Source organism: Elephantulus edwardii, unplaced genomic scaffold, assembly GCF_000299155.1.
Source record: "Elephantulus edwardii isolate Elephantulus edwardi_28Jun2011 unplaced genomic scaffold, EleEdw1.0 scaffold00178, whole genome shotgun sequence".
Taxonomy (NCBI): Eukaryota; Metazoa; Chordata; class Mammalia; order Macroscelidea; family Macroscelididae; genus Elephantulus; species Elephantulus edwardii.
The window spans coordinates 4831379-4845947 of record NW_006399928.1 but is presented as its reverse complement, the minus strand read 5'-3'; the positions used below and the strand labels follow the sequence as shown (position 1 = coordinate 4845947).

At 48.2% G+C, this 14569-nt stretch overlaps 1 pseudogene; it reads right to left on the bottom strand.

The window, feature by feature from the left end:
* Window positions 1-10260: 10260 nt before the first annotated feature.
* Window positions 10261-14203, bottom strand: LOC102849405 (annotated as a pseudogene).
* Between the last annotated feature and the right edge of the window lie 366 nt (window positions 14204-14569).

The following is a 14569-nucleotide window of genomic DNA, read 5'->3' as shown; positions in this document are numbered from 1 at the left end:
TCTTCGGTGAAGTGTCTGTTCATATCCTGTGCCCATTTTTCTATTGGATTATTTACCTTTATCTTGTTGTGGTGCTCAAGTATTTTATGAATTCTGGGTATAAGTCCCTTATATGTCATTACTAAATACTTTTTCCCAGTCTGTGGCTTCCCTTTTTACCTTGTTGGAGAAGTTTTGGATATGCTTAGGGATTTGATTCTTAGAAGATCCCATTCATATATTTTTTCCCCCCATTCATCTATTTTATCTTCTCCTGGTTGTAGGTGCAAATTGTTTTCCTAATGTTCTACATCCTGGCATGTTTGCTGTCAATTCCACTTCATTATGATGAATGATGTTTTTGGCATGTTGGATTCCATTGACTAGGAAGAATTCTCTTGAGATTTTTTACATCTGTGGCTGCACTGGGTTCCAGCTGCTGCTGGGAGGTTCCAGCTGCCACTGGGAGGTTCCAGCTCGAGGCATACATCTCTTAAAATGGCTGTCAGAGCACAGTTGTTTCCTACTGCTAACATATAAAAATGACTTTTTAAAAAATTTTATTTTAACATTTTTTGTGAGTGTACCATCAAATCGAATCTGACTGGTACAGAAGGAGATTGTCCTTTCTTCTCCAGGAGAGCATCTGGTGGATTTGAACCAAAAAGGACTTCTCTAATGCTAATATATAAGCTGCCACTACATTGTTAGGTGGAGTGTTAAACATATATCTATCTATGAGATCCTATTGGTTAATTGTATAGTTCTTTGTTAAGTTTTGTTTTGGGTTTTAAATATTTTCTATCACTGAAATTGGTGTATTCAACTCTCCAGCTATTATTGTTTCCTTGTATATTTCTCCTTTAAAATCTGTTAATGTTGGGTACATATATCTTGTAGCTCTGTCATTGGGTATGCAATAACTAATTATACTTATGCCTTCTTGTTTTTAAGAATCTGTTATTATATAATGTTCTTCTTTGTCTTTTATGCTGGGTGTTGTCTATTTTTTTCAGAAATTAATATTGTCATTTGTGCTCATTTTTGATTACCATTTGCTTCATGTATTTTTTCCACCCTTGGATAGTTAGTCTGTCTTTGTACTTTGTCTAAGATGCTTCTCTTGTAGATAGCATATTGAAGAGTTATATTTCCCTAGCCATTCTGCTGCTCATTTTGTTGACTGGAGAATTTAATCCATTCACATTCATTGTAATTATCAATAGGTATGGTTTTATTATTGTCATTTTGTTACACTATTTTTAAGTTTTGTTCTTTTTTATTGTAATTTGAGTGCACATTTGTTGTCCTTTTTTTTTTTTACATTTGTTGTTCTTGTTGTTATGTGCCATCGAGTTGCTTGCGACTCATAGCAACCCTATGTACAAGAGCTCTAAACGCTGTTTCATCCTGTGCCAACCTCGCCGTCTCAAACACACTCATTCCCACCACTCCAATCACAGAATCGATCCTTCTCATCGAGAGTCTTCCTCTCCTGCGCCGTCCCTCCACTCTGCCAAACATGATGTCCCTCTCCAAGGACCAGTCCCTCCTCGCAACATGCCCAAAGTATGTCAGACGAAGCTTCAGAATCCGTGACTCCAAGGAGAATTCTGGCTTCACCCTTTCCAGGACAAACCTGTTTGTTCTACTAGTAGTCCATGGTATATTCAACACTCTTCTCCAGCACCATAGCTTAAAGGCATCAATTCTCTTTCTATCATCCCTAGTCACTGTCCAACTTCCCGATGCATAACACATAATTGCAAAGACTATAGCCTGGATCAGGCGCACCTTAGTCTCAAGCCTGAGGTCGTTGCTCTTCAGTACTCTTGAGAGGTCCCTCACAGCTGACTTTCCCAATGCAGTTCATCTCCCGATTTCCTGGCTGCTGTTACCAAGAGTGTTGACTGTGGAACCAAGTAAACTAAAACTGTTAACTATCTCAATCTCTTCACCATCCATACTGATGCTGACAATTGGCCCAGTGGTGAGAATCTTTGTTTTCTTGATGTTGAGCTTCAATCCATATAGGAGGCTGCAGTCCTTGACCTTCTGTAGCAAGCGCTTCAGGTCCTCCTCAGTTTCAGCAAGCAGGGTTGTGTCATCTGGATAACACAGGTTGTTGATGATTCTTCCACCAGTCCTGACGCCACATTCCTCCTCGTACACCCCAGCATCTTGGATGATCTGTTTTGCATACAGATTGAAAAGATATTGAAACAAAATACATCGCTGACAGACCCCTTTCTTGAGTTTGAACCATTCAGTGTCTCCCTGCTCTGTTCTGACAACTGTCTCTTGGTCCAAGTATAGGTTTTGCATTAGCGCAGTCAAATGGGATTCCCATTCTTCTCGGAGTAAGCCATAGCTTGTTTTGATCCACACAGTCCAAAGCCTTTGCATAGTCAATGCAGTACAGATAGACATTCTTCTGGTAGTCTCTGCTTTCTTCCAAGATCCATCTAACATTAGCTATAATATCCCTAGTACCACGACCTCTTCTAAATCCAGGCTGCACAGCTGGCAGTTCTCTGTTGACATATTGTTCCAAACATTTTTGGATAATTTTCAGCAGAATCTTGCTTGCATGTGATATTAATGATATTGTTCGATAATTTCCACACTCTGTTGGGTCACCTTTCTTTGGAATGGGAACAAATATCGAACTCTTCCTGTCAGTTGGTCAGCTGTCTGTCCTCCAGATTTCCTGTCACAATTAATGAGCACATCCAGGGCAGCATCAGAATTGAAGAACCTCACAACTAGCAAAGAAGAACTATGAGACTATAATGCTCCTTTTGGGGCCAGAGATTCTTGTTCCAACCAGACTAGGCAGGGCCTATGGGAGCAGCAGATATATCAGCTGCAGCAGAGGACCAGAGAACTGATGTGAGATGGAGTGGACCTTAGGACTGCTACCCCACGGGACCAGAACTAGGAGACTTTGCCCAAATTTGTTGGACAACTGAGAGGGGTGAGGAGAGCCATATTGTCTTACCCAATGTGAATTATAAGCCTGGAATTCCTTTAGATTCTGAAAGCTTTTTTCTAGAGCCAATCAAGGTCTACAGTGCAGGCCCGTGTTTTTAAAAGTTGATTGAGTTCCAACTGAGTTTTCCTTTGAAGGCTCTTATGTGAAGCGTTTGGATTGTGAAAGGTGAGTTCCTCTTATTTTGGTTGAAGGTCAGGTGTGGGCTGTTTTGTTCTTTTTATTTCATCCACAACCTTAGAGTAAGGGCCTTAGAGTAAGCGCCTTAGAGTAAGCTTCAGGGGGTAGCTTAAAATCCTTCACTAGGCTTTTGGACAGGAGTCTCCCTCCAGTCTGGAAGTTGACTGAGTAACTGACGGGATGGCTGGCATCTCGATGGCGGCTCCTCTTGGTGGCAGCCAGGCAAGGGAAGTTTCCGGGGTCCTTTTCCTAGTGTGTCACTGTTCTTTTTGTCCTTCTAAAGTGAGTGGGTGGTCCTGGGCCTTAGAGTAAGGGTAAATAAAGGGTGGAGCCTGTCCCAGGGGGTAGCTTAAAATCTTTAGGGCCCTCAGGCCTGCCTTTACTTGTTTTTGGTCAAACATTCTTCTAGGTCTTATAACCCTGGTATGTCTACTTGCTGTACAGAGGTCACTTGTGGTGGCTGTGAAGATGAACACTGTGACACTGATGTGTCAAATTCAAGAATCGTTACCCATAGTGTACAGTGTTTAGTGGAGCTCCCTGATTAAAACAAGCTTGGAAGCAGGAGTGGCATCCACTTCCGTAATAGCTTGCCTCTGGAAACCCTATGAACCTGGAGAAAGGACAAAAGTTATACTAGTGCCCAGGTCTTTCGTTCATAGGGTTGCTATGAATTGCCTCTGACTCAACGGCACTTAGCAACAACAACAACAATATGGTTTTGGGAGTTTGTGAGCTATCACGTTGGATTTTGGACCCAGTATAGTAGTAAGATTGGTGTTGGGATAAGTAGAAAGAGGTGCAGGAGCATGGGGGAGATATTTGTTCTCACGGGAATTTATTTTATGTTGGTGGTGATGTTGACAGGGACCGTCCGTTCCCTAGTGTGGAGTTTGTAAAGGTCAGATATGGCCATCCCCAAGCAACCCTTGCTCTTTTTACACTAATTATTTAGAAGTTCTGTAAGTACACTTCTTGTTCCCACTCTTTGCATTGTAGTTGTCCATATTACAGATTGATATTCCTGGTCTCTTATTTTAAGTGTTGTATTTTTACTATATTTTGTGTATTTCTGTGACTGGGTAAGTTTTTGAATGATGCTGCCATGTATCTTAATTTTAGGTTTTTGTCTCTTGTTAACTTTTGGGTTCCAAGAACTCCCTTTAGTATTTCTTCCAGGATTGGTCTAGTTTTCACAAATTCCTTAATTTCTGTTTTCATGAAAATGTCCTAATTTCATCACCATAGTTAATGGACAGTTTTGCACAGTATAGAATTCCAGGTTGGCAGATTATTTTGTTTTTCTTTCAGAATTTTGTATATACCATCTCATTGTATTCTTGCCTACATACTTTTCAGCTGAGAAATTGGAGTTTAGTTGTATTGGTCCTCCTTTACAAAAATCAATGATAAAATATCTGCACACACATGTTTATCACGGCTTTGTTCACAATAGCAAGGAGTTGGAAACAAGCTAAGTGCCCATCAACAAATGGATGGGTAGAGAAGCTGTGGTATATTCACACAATGGAATACTACACTGCATTGAAAAACAAGGAACTCGTGCAATATTATTCAGAATGGGTGACCTTGGAGGACATTATGCTGAGTGAAACAGCTCAGTTACAAAATACTTCATGGTGCCACTGTTGTAAAACAGGACTGACATCGGTGTTGAGAGGAGACTGAGAAAGATGGGATAAATAATGTATACTGCATTGAAACAGATAAGGGAGAAAACTGTTTAAAAGTGATATGTGATTAGGTATTGTCATGACAGAAGTCCACAATGAAGGCTGCATAGTGGAGTCGACTTGGGGGGAGGGATTATATAACAATGAAAGAATTTTTTCTTTTACTTTTCAAAGATAAGAGTGAATTGGGGGGAGGGAGGGGTGGGCAGGGAGAAAAATCACAAAAGGACAAATACTGCATGGTACCACAGTTGTACAACAGGAGTGACATCGGAGTTGGGGGGAGACTGAGAAAGATGGGTTGAAACAGATGAGGAGAAAACTGTTTAAAAGGGATATGTGATTAAGTATTTTTGTCATGACGGGAGTCCATAGCGAAGGCTGCATAGTGGAGTGGACCTGGGGGCAGGGATTGTTAAACAATGAAAGAATTTTTCTTTTACTTTTCCAAGAGGGTAGTGTACTGGGGGGAGTGTTGGGATGGGGAGAAAAGTGCAGCAATGAATGAATGGAAATCCAAAATTTCTGTAAATTTTCATCGAAAATTAATAATATTTTTAAATGAAATAAAAAAATCAATGATAAAATATCATTGATTTTACATGCAAGCAAGCAAGATTCTGCTGAAGATCATCCAAGAACGACTGGAACAGTACATCAGCAGAGAACTGCCAGAAGTCCAGGCTGGGTTTAGAAGGGGTCGTGGTACTAGGGATAGTGTAGCTAATATTAGATTGATCTTAGCTGAAAGCAGGGAATACCAGAGGAATGTCTATCTGTGTTTCATTGATTATGCAAATGCATTTGACTGTGTGGATCATAACAAACTGTGGCTGACTCTGAGAATGATGGGAATCCCAGGACCACTTGATCATGCTAATGTAAAACCTTTACTTGGACCAAGAGCAAGGAAACACTGCATGGTTCTAAATGGGGAAGGGTGTATGACAGGGATGTGTCCTATATCCATACCTTTTCAACCTATATGCAGAACAAATTACCCAGGAGGCTGGGCTCTATGAGGAGAAGTGTGGCATCAGGATTGGTGGATGATCCATCAACAATCTGCGTTATGTAGATGACACAATCCTGCTTGCTGAAACTGAGGAGGACCTGAAGTGCTTGCTGCACAGGATCAAGGTCTGCAGCCTTCAATATGGATTGAGGCTCAATATCAAGAAGACAAAGATTCTCACCACTGGGCCAATTGGCAGCATCAGGATGGATGGTGAAGAGATTGAGATTGTTCATAGCTTTAGTCTGCTTGGCTCCACAATCAACACTCTTGGCACCAGCAGCCAGGAAATTAAAATACATATTGTGATGGTAAAGTTTACTGTTAGGGACCTCTCCAAAGTACTGAAGAGCAATGGTGTCACTCTGGAGACTAAGGTGCACCTGATACAGACCATGGTCTTTGCAATCACTTGTTATGCGTCAGAGAGTTGGACAATGACTAGGGAGGATAGAAGGAGAATTGATGTCTTTGAGCTGTGGTGCTGGAGAAGAGTATTGAATGTACCATAGACTGCTGATGGCAAATAGCCATTTTTTATTTTTCAGAAAAAAGCGTATATAGGTTTTAGTAGCACATCTGCTGTAAAAATTGCCTTATCTTTTCCCCTGAGATGTTGACTGTCTGGTTAAACATTAACTCTCACAGAACTCAGCACAATACAAAGATGTTATCCAGGATACCTTATTGTATGCTTTAAAGAACAAATGGTTTTGGTTGATAAGGACACTACATTCTTTAAGGTTTGTTTTTTGGGGTTTGTTTTTCCCCTTCAAATGTTACTTGATGACCCCTTCATTTGGTTACTTAAAGCTTTGAACTGAGCTTTAAACAACAATAATTAAGTCTATATACATATATATATTTCTGGCTCTTGGCAATGTCTTCATTCTGTTTGCTCTGTATGCATGCCCTCATCATTTCTGTTACCTTCAGGAAGCAGGCCAATATGGGAAATGGCAGATACATTTAGAACTGTCTTTTCCTGAAATGTTGTGGATCGGATACTGCAAACTGAACAGCGACCGTCAAGGAAAATTGTCACTCTGGGTTCTTTTTTGACCCCAGCATCTGTGAGGAAGCAGCCGAAGTTTCCATGAGAGCCGCGATTCTTTAAGGTTTAAGACATTAGGTCATTATTATTTTTTAACATCCTACTTCTTTGGGTTGTATATTGCCAAGCAGATATCCTAGCCAAGATGGAGTTGGTCTTGCTGGTCTTACAGTACAGGGCTAATCTTGCTTTACAAGTTAGCCTGCCTCTGACAAACAACAAGCTCCTTCCAGCAGTATTCTTTGTGTTTAATTTTATCTTGATCTTTTTCTTTTGTGATCTGGATCTGTGTGGTGTTTGCCTAGGTTCTTGAATGTATATTTCTTTTTCCTTTTTTATAATTTGTGAGGTGTTTATTTCCAATATTCAACATTTTTTCTGTGCTCCCCCCTTTTTTATCTTTATTTGTTATAGACTTTCCATTTGTTATAAACTTTCCAATCACATGTTATTTCTCTTTATATTGTCCCTATTATTCTTTTTAAAAAAATTTATTGTGAAAAACATGTATGGAGATCTAAGGGGGTAAGGGTTGGGAGCAGAAGGGTGAGTATGGGCAGGGATGAAATTGCAGGGCTACACAATTTGGTGAGTAGGGGGAGTAGGCAAAAGAAATGAGAAAGATCCAGTGGGGACCAGAAGAGACAGGGTAATAGTGAGCATAGTCCAGTGGTGGTTAATTTTTTTTTTAACAAAGTAATTGTCTTATTGTAGCTTTCTCATTTGGGAATGGGGCACAGTCTCTCTGGCTTCTTCATGCTGAACAGGGGTGTGCATGGGAAAGGGGAGCCCACTTTTAACACCTTACTGGTGGTCCTGAGTTGAAGCTGCTTGCCTTCTTGTTCTGTTAGAAAATATTTTCCTGACGTTTACTTCCCTCTGAACTGCAGAGTGTTTGCCAATGTGAGTCCAGTGGGACTGGCTGGCTGAACCCTGAGGCTCCATCCTCTTTTGCTTCCTTAGCTGGCAATTATATTTCCCTTTTGTCTCTGGAACTGGGTTCAGCGTTCAGGTCTGGAGTAAAAATCAGTGTTAAGGTTACCTATAGGAAAGAGCGGCACCAACAACAATAGGAAAGAGAGCAAACCTAGAGAGAACAAACTTGTGAGTTACAAATAGAAGGGCTTTGGACATGTTACTTACAGGTGTAGTGAGGGGGAAGATGGGGGAAAGTGGCCTAGATAACATTCTCTGTATTCCCTAGGCAGTTTTCCCCAGTGACCTGAAGGCTCTTCCCGGGGGTTGGACGGCTCACCCCGATAGCCCAGCAGCACACCCCGAGGGCCAGGTGACACACTCCAGGGGCCGGGTGGCACACCCCCCGACAGAAGTCCCCCCCTCCACCTCTAGACCCTTTGCCTCACTGAGGACCACCATGGCCAGGAACAGCGCCCCCAGTTCTGGCACTGCCACCATTATCCCCCTCCCCTCCACCAAGAGGTCAGACTATAATTTGAAGTAGGCAGAGCTGCCTTCCCCCTTTATAAATGGAGAAGGGGATTTGAGAGTGGTGAACAGATCCTCCCTAGGTCTAAACAGTTCTTGGCAGCAGTAGTCAAAAGATCAAAAGATGTGGTATATTGAGGATATCTGCCATATCGGATATGTTGTTATTGTTAAGTATCATCGAGTTGTAGACAACTCACACTGACCCTTATGGATCCATTGTGTTGATGATCTTTTCTGGCTAGTCCAGGGAAATCTTTACTGACAGTGAGATGCTTTCCCTTATCAAGATCTTCACCTCCCGTGGCTCCATGGCACTGCTGCTGCTGCTGCTGCCATCGCCACCACCATCACCACTGCCTCCTGCTCCTGCACTGGGGGCCTGTGGCTCACCGGCTGTACACAAACTCTGCCACACCTGCCGTGGGGCTCAGCGCTCGCTGCCTGGTCTAGGCTAAGGGACCCATGGGCCCCAGCACGGTAGCGTGGGCTCGGCGGCAGGCAGAGGGAAGAAGCTCGATCCATCCATGTTCCCCCAAGAATCTCTGTCCTGATTTTGAGCTCCAGTCCACAGTGATGGTCAGTTTGGGCACATTTAAATTGCATTGCCTGCTTCACTGTGGCCTGCCGCATCTCCTATTGCTGCCATCTTGGTTTTGAGAAATCTTCCCAGAACAAGTCTGTTCTGAGGCAGTGTGGAAGCTCCACCACACCAGCTTCAGGGCCCAGTGCCTGCTGTCCATCCCAGGTGAGGGTTTCCCTGGGGTCTAGCCGTGGGAGCCTCATGGAGCTGCGGTGGCAGCGTGGGGTTGGCAGTGGGGGGCTGGGAACCACAGGCCTCACCTATTCTTCTTTGGGAATCTTTGATCTCTTGATGTTGAGTCTCAGTCCATATTGAAGACCAGTAATTAACTGTTTAATTGTTCAATTATCAATAAACACAGGACTGTAGAGGGCCGTGGTAGCCCTTTTCTATGCAGTTTGCTGTTTCTGCTGCTGCCACTCACTATCTTGGTTCCCCCTCTATCTCTATTATTCTTTTTTTTTTAAAAAATTATTATTTTTTGTGTGTGTATTGTCAAATTGGATCTGACTGGTACAGGACGAGATTGTCCCTCCTTCTCTAGCAGAACATCAGGTGGATTCGGACTGTGTACCTCTGTGATTGCAGTGCAGCTTCTTGCCACTAGGCTACCAGAGCTTCCTTGTCCCTATTATTATTATTATGCTTTCTTTATGTTCTTTTTTTCCGGTTGGATGTCTAAAAGATTAGTATAGAAGGATTTGTTTGCCTAGTTAGTAAGTCTGTTGAATTTCTTTAATTTTACTTTTTGTCTTTCTAATGATTATATATATATAAACAAAACAAAAAAGACAGACAAATGAACCCCAAAGACATGGGGCAGGGGAGGGCAGCACCATCCAGACAGCAGGGAGGATCAGTGCAGACAGAGAGAGAAGGCAACTGGTCCCCTCACCGCAAACTCCACCGGCACTGGGGCCTTGGTCTGGCCCGTGGGGGCTTTGGGTGGGGGTGCAGCCGGGTTGGGCAAAGATGGCACAGCCGGCGGGCAAGAAGCCCAGCACCACTAGATGGCTCAGCCTAGAGTGGAAGCCAGGGGGAAGGGGCGCAGCAGCTGTGGGCCCCCAACCTCTCTGAAGAGCCTTACTCTGGGGTGAGAGAAGGGGCCAAGGATGAGGTCTCTCCCTGAGCTGAGAGTGGTCATTTTGTCCACAGCAGCGATGAGCAGCGGGGTATGCCAGGGACTTCCTTCACCTCCTTATCCACCTGCCTCCTTGGTCCCTTCAGGGAGGGGCCCCACTGACCACGAAAAACAGCCTGTAGTCAGTCCAGTCTGTGGCCCCAGCTCCAGGGAGGAGTTGTTGTGTGGCACAGGCCTCAGCCCTGACTCCCACAGGAGGAGAGTGAGTCATAGAGCGAGTCACTGAGGAACTCTGAGGTCTCCAGTCCTGGGGCACCTCCACTGGCCACTTGGCCATCCTCACCCATGTCCGACGTGCTAGGGGTGTGACTACCCCCAAATGTTGGGCCTGGGGGTGTCGGGGGTGGGTGGCTGGGTTCCAGGCTTGGCTTCCGGTCCACGCGCAAGGCCATGGGGGTCCTGGGCAGTCCCTCCAGTTGTCGAGGTGGGCAGAGGAAGGGGTCACAGGAGTTTCCAGCTGCCCTCGCATTGGGGAAGGTCCAGTTCTTGGCCAGCTGTACAGGAGGGGGAGGGCCTGCGCCCTCACAGGGGTCATCAGGGCAGGTCTTATGACCCCTGTGGCCCGGGTCGAGGTGAGCAGTGCGGGGAAGGCGGGCATGCTGGGGTGCCGCCCGCTCACCAGCAGCTCCTCTACTCCTGGCACTTCCCATTCCAGCGTGTGGGCACGGTGGGGGACTTTGGTAAGGGGCGGGGTCCGAGCTGGGGGTGCTCCAGGTGGGGGCTCTAGCCGTAATGGCTTGGTCTTAGGCAGATTCTTGCTGGGGGTCCCAATGCTGCCGTGGTCTGGAGAAGGGAAGGTCCCAATGCCACTGTCCAGGGTTCACATCAAGGAGCCACAGGCTGTGAAGTGAGAGGTGGGCACTGGCTCGGCCAGGCTGTCCTCTGAGGGAATGTCTTGTCCTCCTGGCTCCGTGCTTGACTTCCCAGAAGGTTTTCTACAGCCCTGAAGAGCACCCACCAGGCCATTTCGGGGCCCGGAAGCAGGCCAGGGGTTCTTAGGATCAGAGGACACTGGCTGGAAATCCTCATACTCCAGTTTAGGCTCCCTTCAACTTTTGGGTGGCAGCTCCTTGCCATCCACCCTGTTGAGTAGCTGCTGCATGAAGGTGTCTGCGCCCTGGTACATGCCAGCCAGCTGGCCCTGCACCTGTGGCCCTGGGGCTGGTCCTCCGGGCCGGGGCCGAGCTCTGCTGCTCAGGTAGGCCTTCTCCTCCTCCAGGGCTCAGGGCAGGTCTTCAGCCTTTGCCATGGTTTGGAAATGTTGAGGCTCTCGGCCTCCAGCTTCCGGGCTTCCATCTTGACCTCTTTCCGGAGTGGAGAGCCCCCGCTGGCCCCATCCTTGCTCTTGGTGGCCTCTGTGCGATGGTTCAGTGCAGGAAGCTTGCTCTTCTTAAGGCCGAACCAGCTGGCGATGCTGCTGGTGTTGCGGTGCTTGGCCTCAGTGCCTGGGGCCCGCTCTTGGCCCTGGAGCTGAAACACATTCTCCTCAATGCCCTTCATCACCTTCTCCTCGATGGCAGAGTGGGGGGGCCCGCCCCTCAGGGACCTGGCTTGGGTCTGTGGGGCCAGTTGCTGAGGGTGTGGGTTGGGCTACAGTGCTACCGCAATCTGCCCAAGGCGGGCTTTTCCCCTTGTCAGGCTTGAGGGGCTCCTTGTGTGCTCCGGGTTGGGGCACCACCTTGGTTGGTGACTTGGAAGGTAGCTTTGTGGGACTTCCATGTGGACTCTTACTGGGTTTGCCCAGGCTGGGTGCTGAGATTGGCACTTTGGCAGGGACCCGGGGCACCTGGGGACACAGGGCCCCTGCCAGCCGGCTCTTGGCCAGCTCCACTTTGGTGAGGCAGCTCCTTGGTGAGATAGGCTCTAGGTCTACTCGTGCCCCCATGGAGTGGGAGGAGTAGACTAGTACTGGGATCCCCCGGCAACCCAGGTTCCTGCTGCTTCAGGCTACTTGTGCCTAAGGCCACTGCCCCCCGAAATGCCCCCTTAGTTTCTGGCTGCTCAGGGGGCCTGGGGCTGGGAGCTACATCTCCAATGCTCTCCCCAAACCTCCCTGGTCCCCAAGTCTTCTTGGTGCCAGGCCTGGCTGGCACTCCATTCTTCTCTGTGCACAGAAGTTCTTCAGAGCCTGTCTTCAGTTTCCCCAGGGCTGCCAGTCTGTCGCGCAGGGGTTTGTAGCTAGGATCCCCAGGTTGACGTCCTGCCCCCTGGCTGGATTTCTTAGAGGAGTTTCCTGGGGTCTTTCGGCCAGGATGTGGGGACTCCGAGCCTGCCGTGTCGAAATTCTTCTCCTGGGGGCTCCCATAGGGGTAGGATTCAGGGAGGCAAGGGCTAGAGGGGAGGCCAGGGCTTCTGAGCACCTCCACAGTTCGTGGCACTTCCAAAGTCAGTTGTGGGTAGGTGGGAACCTGCAAAGGGGATGGAGGGCCTTCTGGGGAAGGACCCCTAAAAGAGCCCCTGGAAAGGTCCAGGATGTTCTCGTAGCAGGGAGACACCACTGGCCCTGGGGACAGCGTGGTGGACAAGGCTGGCTGTGGGGGTCTGAGTTGGGCCTACTCTGATGTTGAGGAGCAGGGTGAAGGGCTGGTGGGCAAGCCCTGTGCCCCCTCAGGGGACAGTTCTCCTCCCCCAAGTCCCTGGCGGGCCAGCAGTGGGGAGGGGCTCCCATCTGAGCCACCATTTCGACAGGGGATTCGGGAGTTCCAGGGGAGCTAAGGGCTGAGCTAGGGGCCCCGTGGGCTGGGGATCTTTTCAGAAGCTGGAGGCAACTTTAGGAACTTGAGACCTCTGGCTGGAGAGGGCAGAAGGGGTCCCAATTTGGAGCTTGTTTTTCACCTGAGATGAGGAGTTGGGGTAGCTAGGCCGTGAGCCCAGGGGGGCATCCCCTGCACCCATGAACATGCTGAGGAAGGGGAGGGGTCCCTGGCTCTCTGAGGTAGCACCAAAGCCTGGTCTATGGGCCTCTGGGGTACCCCCTTCCCAAGCTGGTTTAGGGAGGCCCTTGGATTTGGGCAGCTGCGAGGGCCCCTGGTCTGGGGGGGATGACTGTCCAGGACCTGGGTGGTCTCCGTTGAATGGGCCTGCAGCTCCTGCCAGGAAGGCCTGTAGATAAGACTCTGTGTCCTCAAGGAGCTGGCCTAGGTTCAGCTGTTTGCAGGCTAGAGACCCTAGCAGGGTGTCGGGGCTGGGGGCCTCATTCGGGTCACCTGCTTCATCAGAAGAGGAGGAGGGGCTGCTGCCTGGGGCACAATGTGGGGCAGAGCTGGTGCCCTGGGCCTGTGTGGGTCCCCTGGGTCCCCAGGGCCGACCAGTACCCTCTTCCTCTCTTGATGCCCTGAGGAGGCGCTCCCAGTGCAGCAGGCCTCCCAGGCTATTGGGGCCCAGTAAGAGATAGGGGGCCCAGGAAGAGGGTTCAGGCCGGGATGGGCCACACAGCTCGCTGTTGATAGGTTCTGGAGTGCCAGGCCCCTCTCCTGGAGGCTGCCAGTGGGGTGTAGGTGAACACAGAAGCAAGGGATCAGTCTCTTCCAGGGCCCTCAGCACCTCCAGGATCTGGGCTTTCTTCCGAAGGAATGGGGAAAGGGCATCCAGTGCTGGGGGTGGGGTGGCTGGGGGTCCCGAGTCTCCTGGCCGTAGTTGCTGTTCCCAACAAACCTCTCTCTGCCCAGCACAGCATACCACAGGCAGGGAGGTGGCCAGTCCTTCAGTGGAGCTCGGGGAGGGGGAGGCTGGTGGCTCGGATGGCATCTGGAGTGGGGATAGTGGAATCTGAGGCAGGGAGCCTGCTGTGAGATGGAGCTTCTGCTGAAACAGGGAGCTCAACATCTGGTTCTGTCACTCCAGGTCAAACACCCTCTTCTTCAGCTTGATGCACTCCTCCCGCAGGTCCTTCTGGTTTAGTAGTGCCTGCACCATGTGGTTGGCAACCTCATCCAAACAGCACTCATAGGTCTCCCGCTGGTTTTCGTTGGCCTGAGCAAGTGCCGAGTTCTCTGCCTCCAGCTCCCGAAGCCGGTGCAGAAGCTCCTGGCAGGTGCCTGGCTCCATGGCACCGTCACCATTGTCTCCTGGCTGTGGATCTCGAGGTCCCCCGGCTGCCTGGTCCATTGTCTCTGACATGAGGTCTTAGAGAAAGTGAGAGAAGCCTGGGTAGGCTGTTTCGGCCTCCTCACCAGACTAGTATACTCACTCTTGAAGCCAGAGTGGTCACCTCGCCGAAATCAGGTGTTGAGCTGGGCCGGGGAAGGCCGGACCCGTTGGGTCCATGGCCACTGATCGGGGGCAGGGCGACAGAGAAAGGGGGACTGCTCAGTGATTTTTTTTTTTAGAACTTTTATTAATCTGAAGGAGACACGGATTCTTTTTAATTCTTTATCACAAAGCCCTAATAAAATTTCTTTCTCTGAAAGATGTTCTGTAAAAAAAAAAAAAAAAAAAAAAGGATGTTCTGTTTCTGTATTTTGGCTACTTTTTTTGGTTCCAGAT